At 33.2% G+C, this 20864-nt stretch overlaps 1 long non-coding RNA gene across 3 annotated transcripts in view; it reads left to right on the top strand.

Annotated features, from left to right (window-relative positions):
* LOC118743344 overlaps window positions 1-19938 on the top strand; it is a 54838-nt gene extending 34900 nt beyond the window's left edge. The window contains exons 3-4 of one of the 3 annotated variants that reach the window (XR_004993454.1): window positions 5931-6060; window positions 19612-19938. This is a non-coding gene — a long non-coding RNA (uncharacterized LOC118743344). Of the gene's footprint in view, window positions 1-5930; window positions 7263-18941; window positions 19113-19611 lie in introns of those variants that run through there. The other 2 variants (XR_004993453.1, XR_004993452.1) reach the window with 2 other exon arrangements.
* The last annotated feature ends 926 nt before the right edge of the window (window positions 19939-20864 follow it).

Below are 20864 nucleotides of genomic sequence, written 5' to 3' on the forward strand. Positions count from 1 at the left end.
AATAACGAAATGTGCTACTCTTCCACGCAAAAATCTGAAATGTGCTACTTTTCGACGCGAATAATGAAATGTGCTAGTCTTCCACGCTAATAGTGAAATGTGCTAGTCTTCCACGCGAATAGTGAAATGTGCTACTCTTCGTAGGGACCGACGATATGTACATAAACTTTATAAACTGCAAATAAAAATGTACATAGATATGTGTGTGCTCGTATGTACATATATGCACCAGCGCATAATTTGACCCGGATTCATATCTAAATTTATTGCAATTTAGTAATATTAATTATGCAAACACAAACTGCGTGGGTACAAACATACATATGTACATATATGTAAATACATACACATGTAAATATGTGCAACTTTATGTCTGTTTGCTCATCTGCTGAACTGTAAAATTAGAACCTAAAATAAACAAAGGCCGTCGTACATAGCTCGCGAAAGCAACAACAAAATTGTAAACAATAGCCCAAATTAGCAACGATAATGCTTAAATGACAGAAAATTAAATAATAATAGCAGCGGAATAGCAAACAAAAGAAATGATGTAAACAATCAGCAACAATGTGCGATAAAAGCAAACAAAATGCTGTCGAAAAAAAAATTATATGCAAACATATTTAATTACCTGGTGGCAGCGGAAAGTACTAATTCCTGTTGTTGCTTCGTGGTTAAATGGTTTTATTGTTTGTACATATGTGTGCGTTCTGGTCTTTCACACTGTTATGTTTAGCTTAACCGCTTTTGCATTCTAATTTGATTTTCATCAATAAAATCTTTTGCGCCATTTTAAATTTAAAAGTTAAAATAACCAGTATTTATTAATTACAATTTTTTTTTGTTTGGTTCTGATGGATGCATAAGTAAGTATGTGAGCGTAAGTACATTACAGCTCTGTGCAAAATAACAGCAGTGCTTTTTAATTTGCACAATTTATTTATTTTTTGTGCAAAATTTGCGAAAATTCAACAAAGTTAAAAAATCTAAAATTAATGAATGGTGAAAAAATGGCTAAGTAAAACTACTGCTTTTGTTTTGCACAGAAGTGTATATGTACATATGTACGTATGTAGCTAAAATTAATAAAGATTATTTAAAAAACCAAACATTTTGGCATTTTAGATTGTTATACCATTTTTGTGGGATATTAGTTGCTATACCAATAAACTTTAATATGTATATATTTCTATCATCCCCTTACCGTTTCATGTTTTTTTTGTAGGGTTTATGTGAAATTGAGTTTACATTTTCTAAAGCTTCTTGGTCTTTTTCTACACAATATTAATCTAGACAAAATAAAATAGCCCAGCTGATCAGAGTGGATATTTTTTATAATTACTTTAATTTTCATTTAATTTTTCCCCACTATTCATATCTTTAAAATATTAAACAAAAACCTAAAATTTATTTGTAAAAAAAAGAAGTCCAAAAATGGGTTAATTTTTCAACATTTGTTTCTTAAAATTTACCATCAACAAAATAGCTGAGATAATAAAAATCATTAAAAGTGGCTATACGTTTTTCAAACTTGACTTGAGCCTACTTTTGTACACCGAAAAAACCGCACAATGTAAGAAGGAATATTCCAAACCTTAAAAAAAAAAAATAATAAAAGTTCCTGAAAAATCTTGAAAGTTACCAAAAACATTACGAAATTTAAACACGATAAATACGGAAGTGCTCTGAAGGGTCTCTACAATCTCGAAAAATCCCTTAAAGTTCTGAAAACAATACGAAATATTCTCTTGGATTAAACTCGAAGAAAAGCTAAAATTTTTGAAACATCCTCAGATATTCCGAAAATACCTGCAAAAATCACTCAATCAAAATAATAAATGAATATGTGGTTCCGTAAATATTTAAAAATACCAAGAAGATAAATACGAGCCGCCGAAAAAATTTCTAAAATTTTTTTAACATCCCAAGAAAGATCCACAAGTTTTCTACAAATATTGCATAAAACGACCTATTACTGCAATAATGCTGATACATATGAGCGCCAGTCTCAAAGTCCTGCACATAGTAAATTTTTAAAAAACCTATATAGTTTTGAAAGAAGTATTTTCAATGCAAGAACTCTTGATATCAAAACCTTAGTCTCGTTTTACTGAGATAAAAGACGATTCCATCGATGACTTTGGGAGTTTAGGAATGGCCTTGTTGCAAAGGCTGGCTGGACTGCTCAAAATTTGGCCTCGATTAACCGGTTCACGGTTATAAGTTGTGGGGCATTCTATGTAGAAACATCGTGGACCGTTACGTGGATTAGTATATTTTGGTGGACATCCAAGATAAAGTCAATCAATTTCTTAAGAAAAAAGAGCACTCAAGCAGAAGTTTGTTCACGAGTAAAATACTTGTACCATTCACTCACATCCAAGTGAGTACATATGTTCATATGTACATATGTCTGGGCTTAATGCTGCTACTTGTTGTCACATTGTAATCTAAAATATTAATTATGATTTAGGCATAATTTGTGCAAATTTGCACGTTACGCATTTAGCAGCCAGTTGAAAGCATACCTAAACGTATACATACAAACATTTGTACATATGTGTTGGTCAAGAAAGCACACGCCGCTATATAATTTGCTTGCATATTTACATATATGTTAATCACTATTTGTCCGCACTTCTGCCTATGCAAGTTGACATGCCCATATGCCCACATGATCTAAATATGTTTGTATGTACATATATGTAGATATTTCCTTCTATAGTTATTGCAGTCCTATTTGCATAATTATCTGCATACATATAGTATATATTTGCTTGCATACATATACATTTAGATGCAATGGCATAGTTGAATATATTATGTACATTAGTGTGTATCACCAAAAAAAGTGCGGGTTTTTTACAGAAATTATAAATTTATTGATTTGATTCCGTTGATAAAATTTTCAAACAATTTTAGGTAGCTCTTTTAAGCTTGAACTCATCTATCATTTTAAGTGATTTTTTAGAAAAAATATTTCCAAAAACAATTTTTATTTATATAAATCTCGATTTGTGGAGATATTTCAAATACATCCAAGTAGCGTTAATCTTTGTATTTTTAGGAAATATTATGACGAAAGTCTTATAATATAATAACTTTTACATTTCCGATGGAAAACTAGTACCGATTTATTTTATTTTTTTTTTAAGGAAAGTGATGCACCCTTATGTACATATATTTGTTCATATGTATGCATGTAAAAATAAATATATCGATGCTTTTGTTTGCCCATTATATTAGTACATATTAATATTAGCAGATTCGGTTAATTAAATTTGCGCAAACAAAGGCATTCCAGTACGTCAACAGGCGAGCAGTGTTAAAATACAAATTTTAAGCAAACATAGCCTGTTCATATATGTATATCCACATACATATATGTAAGTACGTATGTATGTTCTTCAAATTATTCAAACATCTACATTACATAAAAGGTAGTACTTACATACTTATGTATGTCCATTCGTCGTATATGCCGTTGTGTATGCGCCTGATGAACGATCAACATAACGAAATTATTAGAGCCTCATTTACCCAAACCCATTTGTGGTCGTTTTCTTGTCTATCCTATAAATAAATTAGTCGGACATATGCCATACCCATGTAAGCTTAGTAAGCGTAGTGCGTGACAGCTCTCAGCTGGTTGGTTGCAAAATGTTTGCAAAAACAAACACACACAAGCATTGACACGTTCGTTTATTTTAACCGAAGTATGAGTACCAAGTAACCAATAAGTTGATGTAAATAAATGTGTTTCTATTTGGAGTATATATGTGCGTGCGTGTGTAATTTTATTAAATGCAGTTCACTTGAGTTCTTGCCTCTGACACGAGCATTTAACACCCACACCCGCTTGCCTTCGTTATCTTGTATTGGCTTTGACAAAGGTTCTGCTCATAAATTTTATATTCTCGTCGTTGTTAACTAAACTTTGCAATGTCATGTCTGCAAAACTGCCGTTGGCAGCCGAATAATGCTATTTATAATATACAGTGACTCAAACAAGTGTGCTTTTTTTAAATTGACAATATTTTCCGAGTGAAACGTTTTTTTATAAAAATATTGTTTATGCTTTAACCAAAACTAAATAAATCGAGGTTACAAACTTTATACAAAATTTAAAAAAAATCAACAAATTTTCAAGAGAGAAATTAAACTTTTTAATTTGAGTTGTTAGAAAATTTTTGGGGAAGCAGCTTTATTGCGCATAAAATTTTAGTCTGATGAGGTTTCAAGCGGCTAAAAAGTCGCGTTGAATCTGATACTTTTTTTGCTGACGGATTTTTGCACTTTTTCAATATTGGCAGAAAAATGTCAAGAAATCAACGCCAGTTTTTTTAAATTGCATCAAAAATGTTCTAAAGATTCAAATTAAAAGTTCGAAACTCTGATAAAAATTTGTTAAATTTTTCCCAAGTTTGAAATTTTGATTTATATGCATGAACCATATTTTCATTAAAAAAAAAATAACTAAAAAAGTTTAACTGGAATATTAAAAACAACATGTGAACACTTGTATGGGTCACTGTGTGTTTTATATACAATCAAAGCATATTGTTGTTTAGTATGGTATACATGTATTATGAAAATATTATGACAAAAGTGTGTTAATAGGTTTATATCTACAAATGCACGCATTTTTGCGCCAGTGAGTTTAATCTACTAGGATACATTATACAAAGCGCAACTGTATCACAGTGACAAAACTTGAACGAAGCAGCTTAACCTCTTCCTCTGCTACAGTTGGCCATTGCATTCCAATTCCGATATTCACGAGGTGAGTCCATGAAGGATATAAAAGTCTATCTATGAATGACGTTAAAAGCCGTCTGTTTTATCTGGCCTATGATGGCCTTGAGTTCTTCATTGTATAAAACCATACACCGAGTTATCCAGCAAAGTTCAGCGAGTCATCGAGAAGTGAAAGCGTCTAGCATTAGATTACGGAAGTTTTAAATTTATCTTAGGCGTTATTCGATAACTGATAACTGGCACCGTGAGCTTTACAATTTGTACTATTAACTAAATCTGCTTTAATGAAACATTTATGACATTTGTTTCCTTTTACTGAATAAAATGACAGACTAAGTTCTTTGAGTCTAGCTTCTAGAAAGTTATTTACCCTCAACCCAGCATTTTTAATCTAAACACACAGATTTATATACTTACGTATGTATGTACATATATACTTACGTATGTATATACATATATACATATGAAGTATGTGTATGCACATGTAAATTCCCGTTTCGGAATGCATACCATTCAAGATCTTTCATCAAAGTAATTTGCCTGAGCGGAAAGGGTCATAAATCTGTCGATTAAGCAAATTTTTCAGCAAAACAATGCCAACACTTAGACATAAAGCAAAACAAAAAGTTCTCAAACACTGTGCGCATCAACAGAATATGATTTCAAAATATTTTCATAACAAACTAAATACGTATGTATGTATGTATGTATGCATGTGTACGTATGTGTGGGTATGCATGACAGATGTGCTCTTCATATGACATTTCAATGAAAAATCGCAAAAGCTGTGTCTCATATGTAGCGTCTTTTTGCTGTTTTCATATACTACATATCGTCACCTGAAATGCAAAAAGACGTAACAAACATCATCGTTGAAATGCAAAAAGTCATAACGACTAAAAAATTCAAAATTCACTTTTTGATTTATATCATGGATTTCATCGAATTACAACTCCCCACAACATTTTATAAAAAAAAAAAATTAAAATATTTGTCACGACTGTTTCCATTTCATTTACGATGTTGTTACGTCGTTTTGCATTTCAGGTGACGATATTCCTTTCTTCGCCAGCACCCCAACAAAGTATACGAATTATTTAGAAATTAATGACTGTTATACTTATATTTATTTTATAATCATATTCTCTTTTTTCTTTTATTTATATTTGCAGATCTTTTGGCTGCTGGCAGTGTGGGGATTTCATTCATAAACACTTTTCGGCAAACGACAATGGTCTGCACTGCGAAAAGCGAGGGAAGCCAAATTTCACAAGTTGAAAATTTCAAACAGAAAATAAAAATGTATGTAGTATGTGCAAATGTATCCATTTGTAATGTGTTCATTCAAATTGAGTACAAAGATTGAGTATATAGGGAGTGTAAAGGGATATATGTACGTATGTATGTATAGTATATACATAAATATTATGTGCTCTAAATTGAGAGTACCCTAGACACATACACAGCACATCAGTTTGTCTGCCAAGAGAAAGAATTCAGCAGAAAAAATTACCTCAAATTTTTCCAAAAATCCGAGAATTTAGGTGAATAAACTTTCGATCAGGGATGCTCAACAAACTAGTATATGAATTGATTTCGTTTTGTTCATGGCCGAAAATAACATATCAAAATAATTTCGTTACGTTTCAAGCTCTTCGCACTCACGTGTTTTGGGCTCTCTCTTCTTATTGCGGCAAATACGTTTCGCTTCTCTCACCAGTTCTCTATAATGATCACACATGGCTCGCGTTGTGCCTCGCCGCAGCATTGCCCTGCAGGTGACATCTTTTTTCCCTGCAGTTTCTTGACACTCCTCATCGTACGCGTTGTTCTTTCGGGCAATATCATTCTGAAGAAAACACTCAATCTTATCGCTATTTTCAATAAAGAAATTAATATATGCAGGGCTGCCAAGTTGGCTCGAACCGTGCCATTTTTTACCCTATTGTACTTTAAATCGCATTTCATTTTCCAATTTGGCACAAACTGCTTTTATCACCGATGATTCCTTAAAGCTTTGGGATCGATACTAAACCGTTTTGGGCTACCTTAATCTACCTACAGTAAGAAGTAAGGAAGAAATCAACACCATGTGTTATGCCCAAAAAAAAAAAAACCACAACGAGAATGCGCAAAGAGCAAATAGCAAAGAGCTTTTTTTTTGAAAATGGAATTGCAAACTTGCCTCTACAAAGTTTTTATTACAAAGTTACTGAGTGTAAATAAATAGAGGTCTCAATTAAATGAATAGTGTAATACGCTTAAAAGCTGTGTAGTAAAAATATAGCGTCATTTGGTACATAAAAACAACAACTGGTGTGTTTATTGGACTTGGCTGTCACAAAGCCAATAAAGTAGAAGCACACGTAACGTTAATAACAGACATTTTGTAAATGTAATAAAAAATTTTATTTAAAATTTTGATTGGCATATAAATTTTCCGAATTATTGGATTGAAATTATACTGCAAATTTTTTATTTACAGTCTTCATATGTATTGCTTTTCCAACGGAACTCCTTAGCTTATTCTCTAACATTTTAATAAATTTAAAAAAAATCCTTAAGAATGACTTTCCAATGCTGTAAATTTTTATCTTACCTGCCTGGCATTTAGTTATGTCTACATAATTTTATATATGTAATGTATACTTTCATTACTCGACCGATATGCTAATAGTGTTAACAACCTTATAATCACCACAACAAAAGGCCATTGAGCATCGAATATGCTATTAATAGGCACTACTGGCGCTTATCGAAATCGTTCTACTCCCAATAAACCTTTTAAGTTTTTACACGATATGGTTTTTTGTATTTATTGGCGAGCGTGAGTCTACATGCAAATGCAAGTATATATGTATGTCTGCCCTCCTGTGCTTACCATGTCAACACAATTTTCGAAGCAATTTTTTTTCTCAGCCAAATAGGCAAGTTGTATGAGCCACCAAAGCTTTAGCGCCTATTTTTAATAACTATTTCTGTCGCTTCAGTACTCCTTTACTGCTATTGTTATTTGAAAGCATACATGCATACATATGTATATGTACAAATACTCATACATACAATCACAAGCTCACCTAACCATGTTCATACATTTTAAAAGCCACATGCGACAAAACATAACCGTTAGTTCGATAGCTAGCCACGAGCGACAGGAATAATTTTATCAGCCATTTTTGTTGTTACTTTCACGCCATTGTTGCTATTGTTGTTGTTGCTTATATGGACCATAGGGCATACAATCGCACCTGGTGGACCCTCGACAGACAAGCGAGCGCTTGTTTCATCGATAAGGCTTCGACTCAAAACACAAAAGGCTGGCAAAATGCTTGTTTTTGCAATAAAGCTTGTGAATGTGTGCGTGTGTGTGTGTACATTTGCATGCATGTGTTGAGTGGCGGGGGGGGCCACGCTGGACTGGTGGCACTTTAAAGTAGCCATTTTAACATTTTGTTTGGCCATTATTTTCATTTGGTCATAAAAGCGCAACAATGTTGTTTGCTGTTGGCCGCTTTTGGGTGTGGCGACAAGGGCGCGAGCTGTCGCTGAGGGTCACCAAAAATTGTGGTTTGTGGTTGGACTGTATACGGTTGAATATTGTTCTTGTTTTTTTTTTCGTTCGTATGAAGACTGAACCTATGCACATACATACATACTTACACAGTTATGCGACAAACATGCTCATAGAAATTTTTGCGATAAAAGCTTTTTTGCCTAAGTGCATTGTGCGAGTGTTAGTGTGGAAATGTTCAACGCTTGCTGCCACAAAGAGTGATGGTACATACACACGTGATGTATTTTTGAAAAGTTTTAGCATCTAATTTTACGCGAGTGAAACAAATATTTGCATTAAATGCCAGTATTCCCAGATAAAGCGATGCTTTGGCGCCCTTTGTTGCCCTTTTACACATTTTCAGCGACAACCAGGCTGAGCTTAACGCAGTTATAAAATCTGCTCATTCATAAAAAAAAAGAAGTAATGAGTAAGGCATGGAACACGAAAGGCCTACCGCTTCAAAAAGCTCCTTTCATTGCTTATTTTTCCTGCTGGGCAGTTTTCGATTTAGCGAAATAAGTCTGTATACGAATAGAGATATTCACATATGTACGCAGCTATATATGTATGTATGTATGTGCATGTACAGCAAGCTACATTACAGGAAGTCCCAAAAAGATTATTTCTCAAATTCACTTAACCTCCGTTCACATAAAGCAAAAAACTTCATAAATTCAAAAAAAAAAGTATAAGCAAAAATATGAATATGAAAAATGCAACATAGTTTCGCTGCAAAGCTTCGAAGTCACTTTACGCTTAGCATTTTCATGCTTTGTCCGGCATAATATGCAATAAGCTTAGCATTTTTTTTTTAATTGTTTTCTTCTTTGGCCTTTACACTGACATTTTTACTCTTTTCATTCTTAGATTTACTGATCTTTTTTCTACATTCTCGCTCTGTGCAAATTCATTCGCTTGCACAGGGAGTAGATAGTCTTTCACTTCCGTTGCCGGAAGAATTTATAAGCAATGAACAAACGTACTTTTTTCACAGTTTTACTAATACTTTGCCATTTTTGCCTTGTTGTGCTAGAAACGTTTGAGCGTAAGGTTAGTAATTCTCAAAAGTGAGCTTGTGTTACAGTTGACTTCCGGGCGACCCTAAATGCGGAGGTACAGTGCAGTCGAATGAGATATTTTGTGGTGTAGTGTCGATTTTGCAACTAAAATAAGGATCAATGGAGGAATGAAGTAGGAAGTGCCAACTTCCAATTACAAACACTTAACGGATTGGAGTAAATGCCACTAAAGTCGGCTATGGGGAACTTTTGTTCAATTCAATTGCAGAAATTTTCGCATTTTACTAAAATTTACACATTCCAATTTACCATGCGTTTGTTACGTTTGTATATTAGAGTGCTGCACTCAATGTACTATCTATACAAAAAAATAATTGGTACAGTTTTTCCATCGTAAATATAAAATTTATTATATTTTAAGAATTACGCCCAAAGATTGAGCTGGACGAGCTTGAAAATATATACCTCCAAAAATCATTATTTTTTTTTCATAAATTAAATTAGTTTTTAAAATATATCTTTTTTTTTAAATCATCTCAGATGAAAAAAGAGCTAAGCATAAAAGTTCTGCATGAAAATGTTCAAAAGTTTTATCAACGGAATTAAAATAATGAGATTTTTTGGAAGTATTTTCATATCGGTCTACTTAGTTCACGTTATTCTTAATATTTAGTTTTCCAAAATATTTTGGCGGAAGTCTTAAAGCATAACAAGTGTTATAATTCCGGTTTAAAATCCGCAACTTGTTTTTGGCGATGCATCCTAATGGAAATATGTATGTACATATTCACATGCATACATATACATATATATAAATATTTCATTTTATGTCTGTGTGCTAGTGCAACCTAAAGAGTCAGATTAAAAACATGTGTCCGGCACATGAAAGAATTATGACTTTGTAAGAGGAGTGTGGAAATAATGGCACAAAATTCTCTGCAAAAGCAGTGGAGATAAAAATGGCGCGAAAAATTTAGGCAAATATCAATATACTGCTTGCATAAATTGGCATATCCATACCTTGTACAGATATGTTTGTACAATGTACATTTAACATCGAATGCACATTAGGGTGGTCCAAAATGCATGTGAAAAGTAAAGTCAGAATTTTTATGATCTCACACCCTAGGAAAGTTGTTTTTTTCCATATATAATACCTCTAAATATTTTTTGATTTCAAAATAATAAATAGGGGTATATTTTTTCGATATAGAACAATCCTAGGGGGTGAGAGCATTAAAATTCCAACTTTATTTATTTTGGACCAACCTAATGTACATACATATTTAAGTAAGTACCCACATGACTAAGTTGGGTGCTGGCGTTAAAAAAATAGGTCAACGTTGGAGATAAATTTCGAAAGTTGTATACTTTACTGGATTTTTGCTTTTTAAGAAATTTTTTGATACTGATTCTGCGGTTATAGATGCTGAGAAATTATGTATGGCACCTCCCCGTACACATTATTATATATAATTATGTACATACTCATGTGTTGCTTGAGGTTACCCAATAAACATACATAAGTTTAGTAAGCTTCTAAATATAAATAGGACCTTAAATTCCAGCCATTAAAAAATAATTTTCGGAATATTTGGAAATGTAAAACTAATTTTAGCGGATCTGTCGCAGTTTGTTTTATAATTAAATCGCTAAAACGGAGATTCTCGTCGAGCTCAGTTTGACCTAAAGCGGGTAATGGCAGAGACAATTTTCGATGCTTTCAAAAACTCGTCTTCGCAGCAAGTGTTTATGGCAAATAAAGTCTTACAGGTACTTACCAATTCGTCTGCCTGTCAAAAAAATTATTGCGTGATTTTTTTAGTTTCAGCAAGAGTTCGCCAGATGATAACAATTATTAGAAACGCCATTTTTGGTGTGGTAGAACTCGAGTTAATGTGTGGCAGTTTTACATATTTATGCATTTAGAAGAACAAAAATATTGAAAAAGTCTGCAGCTTTGGTTCACTGGGATAATACGCGCCTGTACTTAGGTATTACTTGCTTCCCATGCCTCTGCATTCCTTCATCTTTTCATGTGTATTTGTGCTACACATACAACATGCACGCACGTACACAGCTACATAGGTTTTTATATGCTTTTATGCACCAACGATACTGTTTGCGCATAAATTTTTGATTTATGGCAACGAAATTGCAAACCACCATTTTATTTATGCATTTCCATGCAACAGATCGGCCACTTTTTCTTCGTTATATGAATACTATATACTCGTATATAGAAAAGTAAAAGATATTTATGATGTGTTAAAAGTTGTGTGTCAGTGTAAATTATATGACTTTCCCTAAGGGAACTAGAAAAAAATCGTTGAATTGTATATATGTACATATGTATGTCAGTTGGGATTTTCTAGTCCTCCATTTGGCTAAAATACTATAAGTCGCATAATTTCTTACAAAATATGACAGAAATAAACTTAAGTAGAATTTGTTTTTTTAACTTTAACTCGTAAAAAATATGGGTGTTCGTATGAAGTTTTGTTTTGCTTTGAAAATGCAATTTTTATAAGAAGTTTTTTCTTCCCCTGTAAAATTGGAAAAAAAATGGACTTGGCAACATTTCATTCTTACGAGAACACTGTGCTGCTAGCTGCCACATAGATTTCAGATTTGGAGCCACCTACTCAACGATTACTGAAGAAACAAACACACATTTTTTTACGTGTGAGAAGTAAGGTCGCGCTTTATGGTTTTATTAGTAAAACTTATTGACCGAAGGCTCCACTTAGACCAAAGAGAAAGTCTCGGAGGGAATGTATAACGAATATTTTATTTTTTACAACACCCATACATACATACTGCTATCCACCATAAAATAAGTACAAAAAATTAGTTTTTAGATATATACCTAAAAAACTGCTACAATTTCACGGAAGGTCGTTTTGTAGAATTTAACCTGAAACGGTTTCAAGGCCACTATGTCAAGTAAATTTTCTGCGAATGCAGGGGACTATAAATATGAAACAAGCTAATGAAGTTTTATAAGATGTTTTCCTTTAACTTAAAAATAGTTATTTATATTTTTTATTTATACCTACCTCTATATAGGATCACTACTTATCTTTACTACGTGCTGTAGAAAATCAACACAGCAAATGTATGCACTTTTATGTCGAAACGTAATGATTTACATGATCATCATCATTATGACGTTCCTTTTTTTTCGAGAATTCAATTGCATTTAGCAACAGCAAAATTTATTGATCCTGAAAAATACCTGCATTCCCCGACTGAATTCATTTATTGTTCTGAGATTCATTATATACATAAATGTACTCGTAGTTTCCATTATTGTTGTGTGTTTTATTCATTCAAGTAAAATACCATTTAATTGCACTGCTTTTGATCAAAATCTTTGTTAATCTGTGCCGCGCATGCGCATGAACGAACTCTCAATGTGGTTGATTCGACAGCAAACACACGGCAAATAAAGGATCTCAAACGTGCACATACATATGTATGTATGTACAAACAAGCGCACATATTTCAATGCATAAGCACTTGAATAGGCAACAAGGCACGCATGCGTAGACGGCGAGATGCTATGCATTTACGCCTGGCAGGGTAAGCGAGTTTCATGCGAAAAGAAGAAGAAATGAGCTGCACAGGGTGCATGCAAACGCAACTGACTGAATGCTTGTGGCAACGCTTAGAGTATTAAGTGTGAAAATGTATGTACATATTTATACATATGTATATGTACATATATATGTATATATTGCAAGTATTTCAATATATGTATAAACGGATCATCCTGCTTCCCTTAAAATTTGCAATGCAACTATAAAAATAAAAATTCGGGTTATCTTCAGTTTACTTGACTATTATTTCAGCACCCTCTCTATGCTCGTCTCAGTAAGTGTTTGAAGGCCATAACACCACTTTCCACTTTTATTTTATATTCCGAAATCTATTATTCATTAAATGATTGGCGGCGTCCGATGTGTTTCTCATTAGGGCATAGATATGTCAACATTACCGCTTAGCCGCGTATTTTACAATTCAGATCTTTTGGCACCAAAAGAATAATTTAAAAATGGGAAAGCTATTCAAAAATAAAAATCGAAATAACGATCAATGCGCTCGGCAACCACAAAGGCATTACGCAATCACTTGAACAAAACAATTATAATAATGGAAATACATATGTATGTACATATATGTACGTATATTACAAAGAAGGAAACAAAGCACAGCAGGCATTCCACAGCACCGCTGAAGTGGTTGCAGCCCGGGGTTTGTATGCCTTAAAAAGAGGTATGGAAATTTAAAATTCTCACATTGCTGCAGAATAATTTGTAGTCAAAATTTTTTTCACGAGCTAATAAAAAAATAAAAAAAATTAGTTGCCTCAATGCCGTTTAACCGCAAGAGCCGCCTCTAGAGTGCTCAAATTACATACAGCGGATAAGTGTAAACTCATACTTACATACACACAGTGGTGGAAGAAATATTAGACATTTTTATTTCGACCAGTTTTGGCTATATTACTTTTGTCTATTCGATGTTTAATATTTTTTTTATACAAGTCTAGGGCAGTATATAACACGCACCATATCCACATTTCAATAAAAAATTAACAAATTTTTCAAAAATCCCCAATAAATTTCAAACTTTTTAATCAGATTTTTTTTTTTAATTTTGGGTCTACCCATTAAATTTGATTTTAAATAAATTTCTTTGCTGACGTTGCTAGACATTTGAGCATGGTCGAGCATATTTTATACGGAAGAAAATGCACAACACCGTCAGCCAAAAAATTATTAAAAATAAATGCGATTTTCTAGCGCCTTGCGATTTGCACTTTGACCTACTAAATGGGCCATAAAACTGCGTACCCAAATTTTTCAAAAAAAATCTTTCTAAATTTTTCTAAAAACTCTAAATAAAAAGTTTCAAATTTTTGGGGGATTTTGGTAAAATTTGTTGAGTTTTAATAATTTTTTTACAATGTTTGAAATGCATATATATATGGTGCGCGTTATATATATAACGCACTATACTTTTATAAAAAAATATGAAACAGCGAATAAGCAAAGGAAATATAGCCAAAACTGGTAAAATAAAAAGTATACATTATTTATTTCACCACTGTATATTTATACAGTTGCGGTCAAAAACGGATGAATGGTGTTTGGTTTTTAATATTTACAATATTTTTCAAGCACAATTTTTTTGATATTTTTTTATAAAAATATGAGTCATGCTTTAACAAAACCCATATAAATCACACTTTCAAACTTTATACAGAATTTAGAAAAATTTTTATCTAAGTAAATTCCGAGCTTTTTATCCAGATTTTTTTTTTTTGAATTTTTTGGGTATGCAGTTAACAGGACTGCAAGTTTTGAGCGGCTTAAAAATCACATTGATTTTTAATAATTTTTTTTTTGCTTGCGGCTTTTGCGGGTTTTTTCACATAAATAGCGAAATTTAGGAAAATGGCGATGACTTTTTTATTTTTTTGCCAAAAGATCTTACGCATATTCTTCCACAAAAAATTCATGTTTATATGGAAACAAGTGCAAAACGCCTTCAACAAAAGGAAACAAAATATTAAAAAGCAATACGATTTTTTAGCCACTCAAAACTTGCACTAATTTTACTAAAATTTGATATTCCTGTTAACTGGATAAAAATTTTTAGAACTTTTCTAAATTCTATACAAAGTTTAAAATTATGATTTATATGGTTTTTGTTAAAGCATGTGGTTCATGCATGGTTTCGCATGGCCTGGTTTCGAACGCAGTTTCCGAACAACACCAACAAATAATAAACAGTAAATTTTTTTCTATTAGGCGAGGTCGCCCCTCGGCTGTCAATGGCAAACCTCCGAGCGTATTTCTGCCATGAAAATCAGCTTCTCACAAAAATACAATCACCGTTCGGAGTCGAAGTTTCATTCATACGTGGGTCAGCCACATAATAATCTACCAATAGTTTATTTTTTTTAAAAAGCTGTTTCGAAGTGTTCTATTGAAAATCAGTAACAAATACTATAGCCTGTAATTGAGTACAGAGTGTTCCCATGACTAGACCACCGCTCCTTTCAGTTCAAGTTTTAACAGCATCAGAGTACTGTGCATAGATTTTAAGCGATTTAATATCTAATAGATCACTATTGAACTGTGTGAGTATACAACATACATATAGTAAACAACAACAAGCAAAGTTTATAGAAGCGCCTATAGTTATCTGTGCAAGTTTGACCGGCGTATGCCCTCTTCCTTCTATGCACTCATCTACTAATTTAACATGAAACAACTGCCTCGGTACATTTTAATAAGAAACTGTGCACGTCTGTAATCTGTGGAAGTCCCCTTGTTGCAGCGCTCTCAAATTTACGCCACTGCGTTCCACAACTAACTGTTGAATTTTAATTGTTATTCATTTTATTTATATGACTTTATGTGTCTTCATTCTGTATACACAAACACACCTATACTGACGTAATTATTTTATTCCCTTTGCTACAGCATAAATAAATATTTGCATCATTTCTCTTCGCTGTGAGCTTTTGCGCACGTGTTGTTGCACTTTTGGCTCAGCTGCATACTTTTACTTGCTGCCAAAGCAAGTTTTTCTGTTTTTTCATCTTTCCGCTTACACGAGCTATGTGAAAACAACAATTAAAGCTGCAAAAATAATTGTGAAACCTATATATACACAAGTAGGTGAAAGCTTAATGTGCAAGTGTGTGTGTGACAGCAAAACTGTTTTTTCCTATTTTGCAATAAAAATGTTTAATTAAAAGTTGTGAAAAGCGCATGACAAAGGAGAAAATTTAATGTAATTATCTTTTGACGCTCGCCGCGCTTCAGCTATTTGCGTATGTATGTAAATATGCATGCAGTATAAGCAGCAAATCGGGGATAAGGGGTTTATTGGTTGAGTGATTAAACGAACAATTGACTCTGACAGGGAAAAAAAATACTTTTTATTGCAAACAAAAATGCTGATACATATTAATGAACGTGCGTACATAGTAAATTTTTCATAAATACATAATTTCTTTACATTAAAAAATATAATTTTATGTACTTACTTCTAAGTTTCACAGCAGGGAACGTTGACCGGGAAAAGATAAAAACGAATGGAAGGAAGATGCTAAAACAAGAAAAAAAAGAAACAAATACATAATCTTAGCCTTTGCCTTCAATGACCGTTTTTTCGACTTTGTCTTCGTATTCGTATTCTTCTCCGTATTCACTTCCATAAACGTATTCGTATTCATCTTCATCTTTGTATTCGTCCCAGTATTCGTAATCTTCTTTTGTTTGCCTTCGCATTTATTTTTGTATTCGTATAGATATGCCTTCGTATAGGATTTCGCAGTCATCATCGTATTCGTGTTCGTAATAGTATTCGCATTCGTTTTCATTTTCGTGTCTTCATAGTCGTCTTCATATTCATCTTTTTTTTTGTTCTCGTATTCGTCTTGGAATTCGTCTTCGTATTCGTGTTTCCATTCGCGTTGATATTCGCGATCGTATTGTGTTCGTCCCCGTATGCACATCTATCTTCACCTTCGAATTCGCGTCAGAAATTGTCTTCGTGTTCGTTTTAAACTAATTTTATTTACAACAAAACTAGTGATTACTAAATTCACTCAATAATAGTCCATTGTGAGCAAACCAAATAAAAATCAAATTGAAGAGCTTACAAAAAAAAAACTACAACAGCTTTTTCTTGAATAGTCTGGGTTGATTTGTGGAAAGACTCGTATTAAAAAAGCTGCAAAAAAAGTCCTGGTGATCTGTCTAGAGAAGTGCTTTATTGACCCTATCTTATCTTAAAAAGCTGAATCTGTGCCATTCTTTAGAAATCCGGGTGGTGAGCTTACTACTCGAGGACGGTTGGTGTTTGTGGTGCCTGTGGGTAGCTTGTTCAATTTTCAGCTAAGAGGAACTAGCTTTTATACCAGAGATACCAGGGTATTAAGATTGATAGGTGTGATTGGAGTCTTCATTGTGGTGGGCTTTTTCTGATCTAGGAGAAATCTAGTTCGGAAGAAGTTCATGCTTCTTTCGTCTTTTTTAGAGGATTACTTAACATATATTATATTATATATTATATTTTTAGAACGAAAAATGATACTGAAGATGGCACAATGCCGAAACCGGTTTGTCTGCACACCAAACTTGACAAGGGATGACGGAAATTCGTTCCAAAATAAATCATATATTTTATTCCTCACTTGTCGCACGAGAGGGCCACCAGCCGGGCAATGCCGAGTAGCTGCAAAAGCTCCCACGGTATACGAAGCACTCCGTTCGCGGCTGTGCTTTATTACCAGCCCCGTCCGGTTGTTTCTCGGTCGTATGACACTTTTGAATGGCCCATAAGTTAGCTAAGAAAGAAATGCAATTCGAGCAGAAATTTTCTTTGAGAAGGAATATCATTTAAAAATGTATACATCATCTTCATTAGGATTGGCCAATTATTTCAAGTTACTATCATACAACAGCAATAAAATAATAATATAAATATGCACATACAAACATATGAATGCATGCATAGTATTTAGGCCAAGAAACAACTATCGAATTCTTGGAGACCCTCACATACATATGTAGGTTATATCCCAAATCCATTTAATCACGAAAATATTCCTGAAGCCAACAGTTTTAAATTTCAGCATTTCAAAACGTTTATCTCCTGTTTAATAATTCTAATGAAAACTCTAGACTTTTTGGATGTTGTTCAGAACCATAAGAGGAAGCAAAATTCCAGCTGTGTGAAAATATTTCCGAAGTTTGACTTTTGCCGTTATGCCCTGACCCTGCCCTCCAGCTTAGATATCTTGTCCGATTCATAAACTTCTATTTGTGGTCGTTCACAGTTGACAATCTTGTATCTATTTCTATTGATCGTAAGTGAAATTTATATGCACCTTGCCGTCAACATCATGAAAAATACCGAAATTTGCCTATATGTAGCCTATAAGATAAACCGTATATTGAAATGCCATATCGATGATTGATAGATGCCATTATCGGACTTGCTTTCGTATTTATTTATGAATAGGGCTGTGACCATCCTTGTATTCGGATACCCGTTATATGGTTACTAATATCTGTTCATTTTCGTATCCAGATATTCGGATTTTTCAAACACATATCCGGATTATACGGATATCCGGATTATACGGATATTCATAAAATTTTAAATATGTCTACAAAATGTTTTACTACTTGTAACTAGCACCGATAATATTTATTTTCTCTCATACCTACATAGCATATTTAAATAAAGTATTTTTAACATTTCAAATTGTTTCCAACGATTTCATAATAGTACCAATGACAGACAATTTGTTCAAACATGCGCAAGTGACCATTTTGTCTGTGAAAAACATTCAAACGCCCATTTTGATTGATTGACAGTTAAAGATAAATTTAATGCGCGCGCGGGTTTTAAGAGATTACACATTATGCTCACTTGCACACATAAACAGACTTACATAGATATGTATACATATAAGTATGTATGTACCCACACATCCCATTAAATATCAATCTAAATATTTTATGTAAATAAATAAATTTTCTTTTTCCTCTTTTTGTCGCTCGTTTGTTTGCTGCCAGTGCTGCCATGTTGATTAAATAAAAAAGAAATGATTGACAATGCAAAGCGCTGTACGAAATAGGCGTGTGGACAGCGAAAAAAATGGAGCAACCGAAGCAACCTAGTACCAGCAAAACGAGCGCCATGAAAACTCCCGATTACCAAGAGCACAACTGTTGCCGCTGGTCCAATGCTGGCGGTGGAATGGGATGAAGTGAGTGAGGGCAAACCACTGGCCGTTGGCAACTACGTTCACAGTTTGGCTGAGCAACAGTTGCCATGAATATGTAATTGAATTTAATTTGGCGTGCTGTTGTATGCAAATACGACGAGACAACCTAGTTACATACATATGTATGTATGCATGTATGTACATGTGTACATTCATTTATAAAAACAAATAAAAGTAAAGACCCAAACGTGCCCATATCCATATCCGCAGACGTTCATATGCATGTAGGTACATACGTGTGTATGTGGGTATTAATTTAAGTAAACACTTCTATTTATGCGCACAAATGTATGTACTGTATGCAAATAGATGGATGTACATATACATACAGGCTGACAGCTGCTGTGAATCCAAAGTAAAATTATTGTAGTATTTTATTCTCACTCGGAACCTTAAAAAAATTCAATGTTTTATTCATTTATAACCCATTTTTTTATTGCTTACATATTTTTCCACAGAAGAGACAACTCACCATTTTTTTCCAACACACAAAAGCACACTCCCACCAACCAACCGCGCTCGCCGCTCTTCATTGCTTCTGACTTTGCTTGCCGCTTGCTGCTGCTGGTCGATGGATGTCAACTGTCAACAGGCATTTTGTTGTATTTGCGCGCGGCTATTTTCAGTTAAACTTGTTAATAACGGTAATATTTATTATTTATTTAAGTGTTTTACTGCATTCATAACCGCACTAATGAAAAAATATCTACATATTTATGTACATATGTCGGTATGTATGTTTGTTGGTGTGGTGGTACCGGTGCATTCGTACCCTTATCATTCTTTCGCCCCGTGTGTGCATTGGCGACTGGACGGAGAACTGATAAGGGCTCGTATCACCATAACAACATGTAATTGAGCGCAACGCTAAAAAAAAAAAACTGTGAGTGGAAAAAAAATTGTGCGAAAAGTAGGTATAGTGAATGAAATTTATTAAGTGCATATTTAACATGACAAGTAAAACCATTGTGCGATTATTTATTTTCATAGATGGTAATTAAAACAATAAAATGTAAAAAAAAAAAAAAAAATGCAAAACACGAGCACAAGTCAAAGTGAATGTTAACATGTGTATCGAATGCGAAAATAACTGCGAAAATTTATGAAGTGATAGCTGTGAAAATTGTATTTGCATTCAAATGTTCTACATTAAAATAATTTTTGATGTTTTATACGTACTTTTTTTGTTGCAAAAGAAATAAAAAATAATTGGTTTCAGATTTCAAATCATAAGTACAATCCGTGTCAAAATTACATTACATTTTTTTGGTTATTTAAATTTATGCATTTGTTTTAAACACAGTTTATTCTTTAAACGAAAAATGTTCAATAAAAAAATGCAAAACATCAACGCTAAGTAATAGCTACTATAAACTTTCTAAGATACCTAACAAAAATAATTGAAATTTTAGAGAAAGATTGTTTACATTTTTTTTTAACATTGCACAAAGATCGAAATTTTGATTTATACGATTTTTGTTAAAAATAAACTATATTTTTATAAAAAATAACTAACATTAAATAACTGAAAAATAAATTATTAAAACTTGTCAACATGTGGTGCGCTTATAAATTTGACATGTGGTGTATTTTAGGTCCAAAAGCATCAAGCGGTAGTCAAACTTCCAACGCTCAAATTCATCTGGACCTATGAGGCAGCGTGATTGCTAATTTAACCACTGGGGTTCGTGCTACTATAGGAAGCCATGGT

The sequence above is a fragment of the Rhagoletis pomonella genome, unplaced genomic scaffold (assembly GCF_013731165.1).
Source record: "Rhagoletis pomonella isolate Grant_MI unplaced genomic scaffold, Rhpom_1.0 Rhpom_scaffold_00007, whole genome shotgun sequence".
NCBI classification, from domain to species: domain Eukaryota; kingdom Metazoa; phylum Arthropoda; class Insecta; order Diptera; family Tephritidae; genus Rhagoletis; species Rhagoletis pomonella.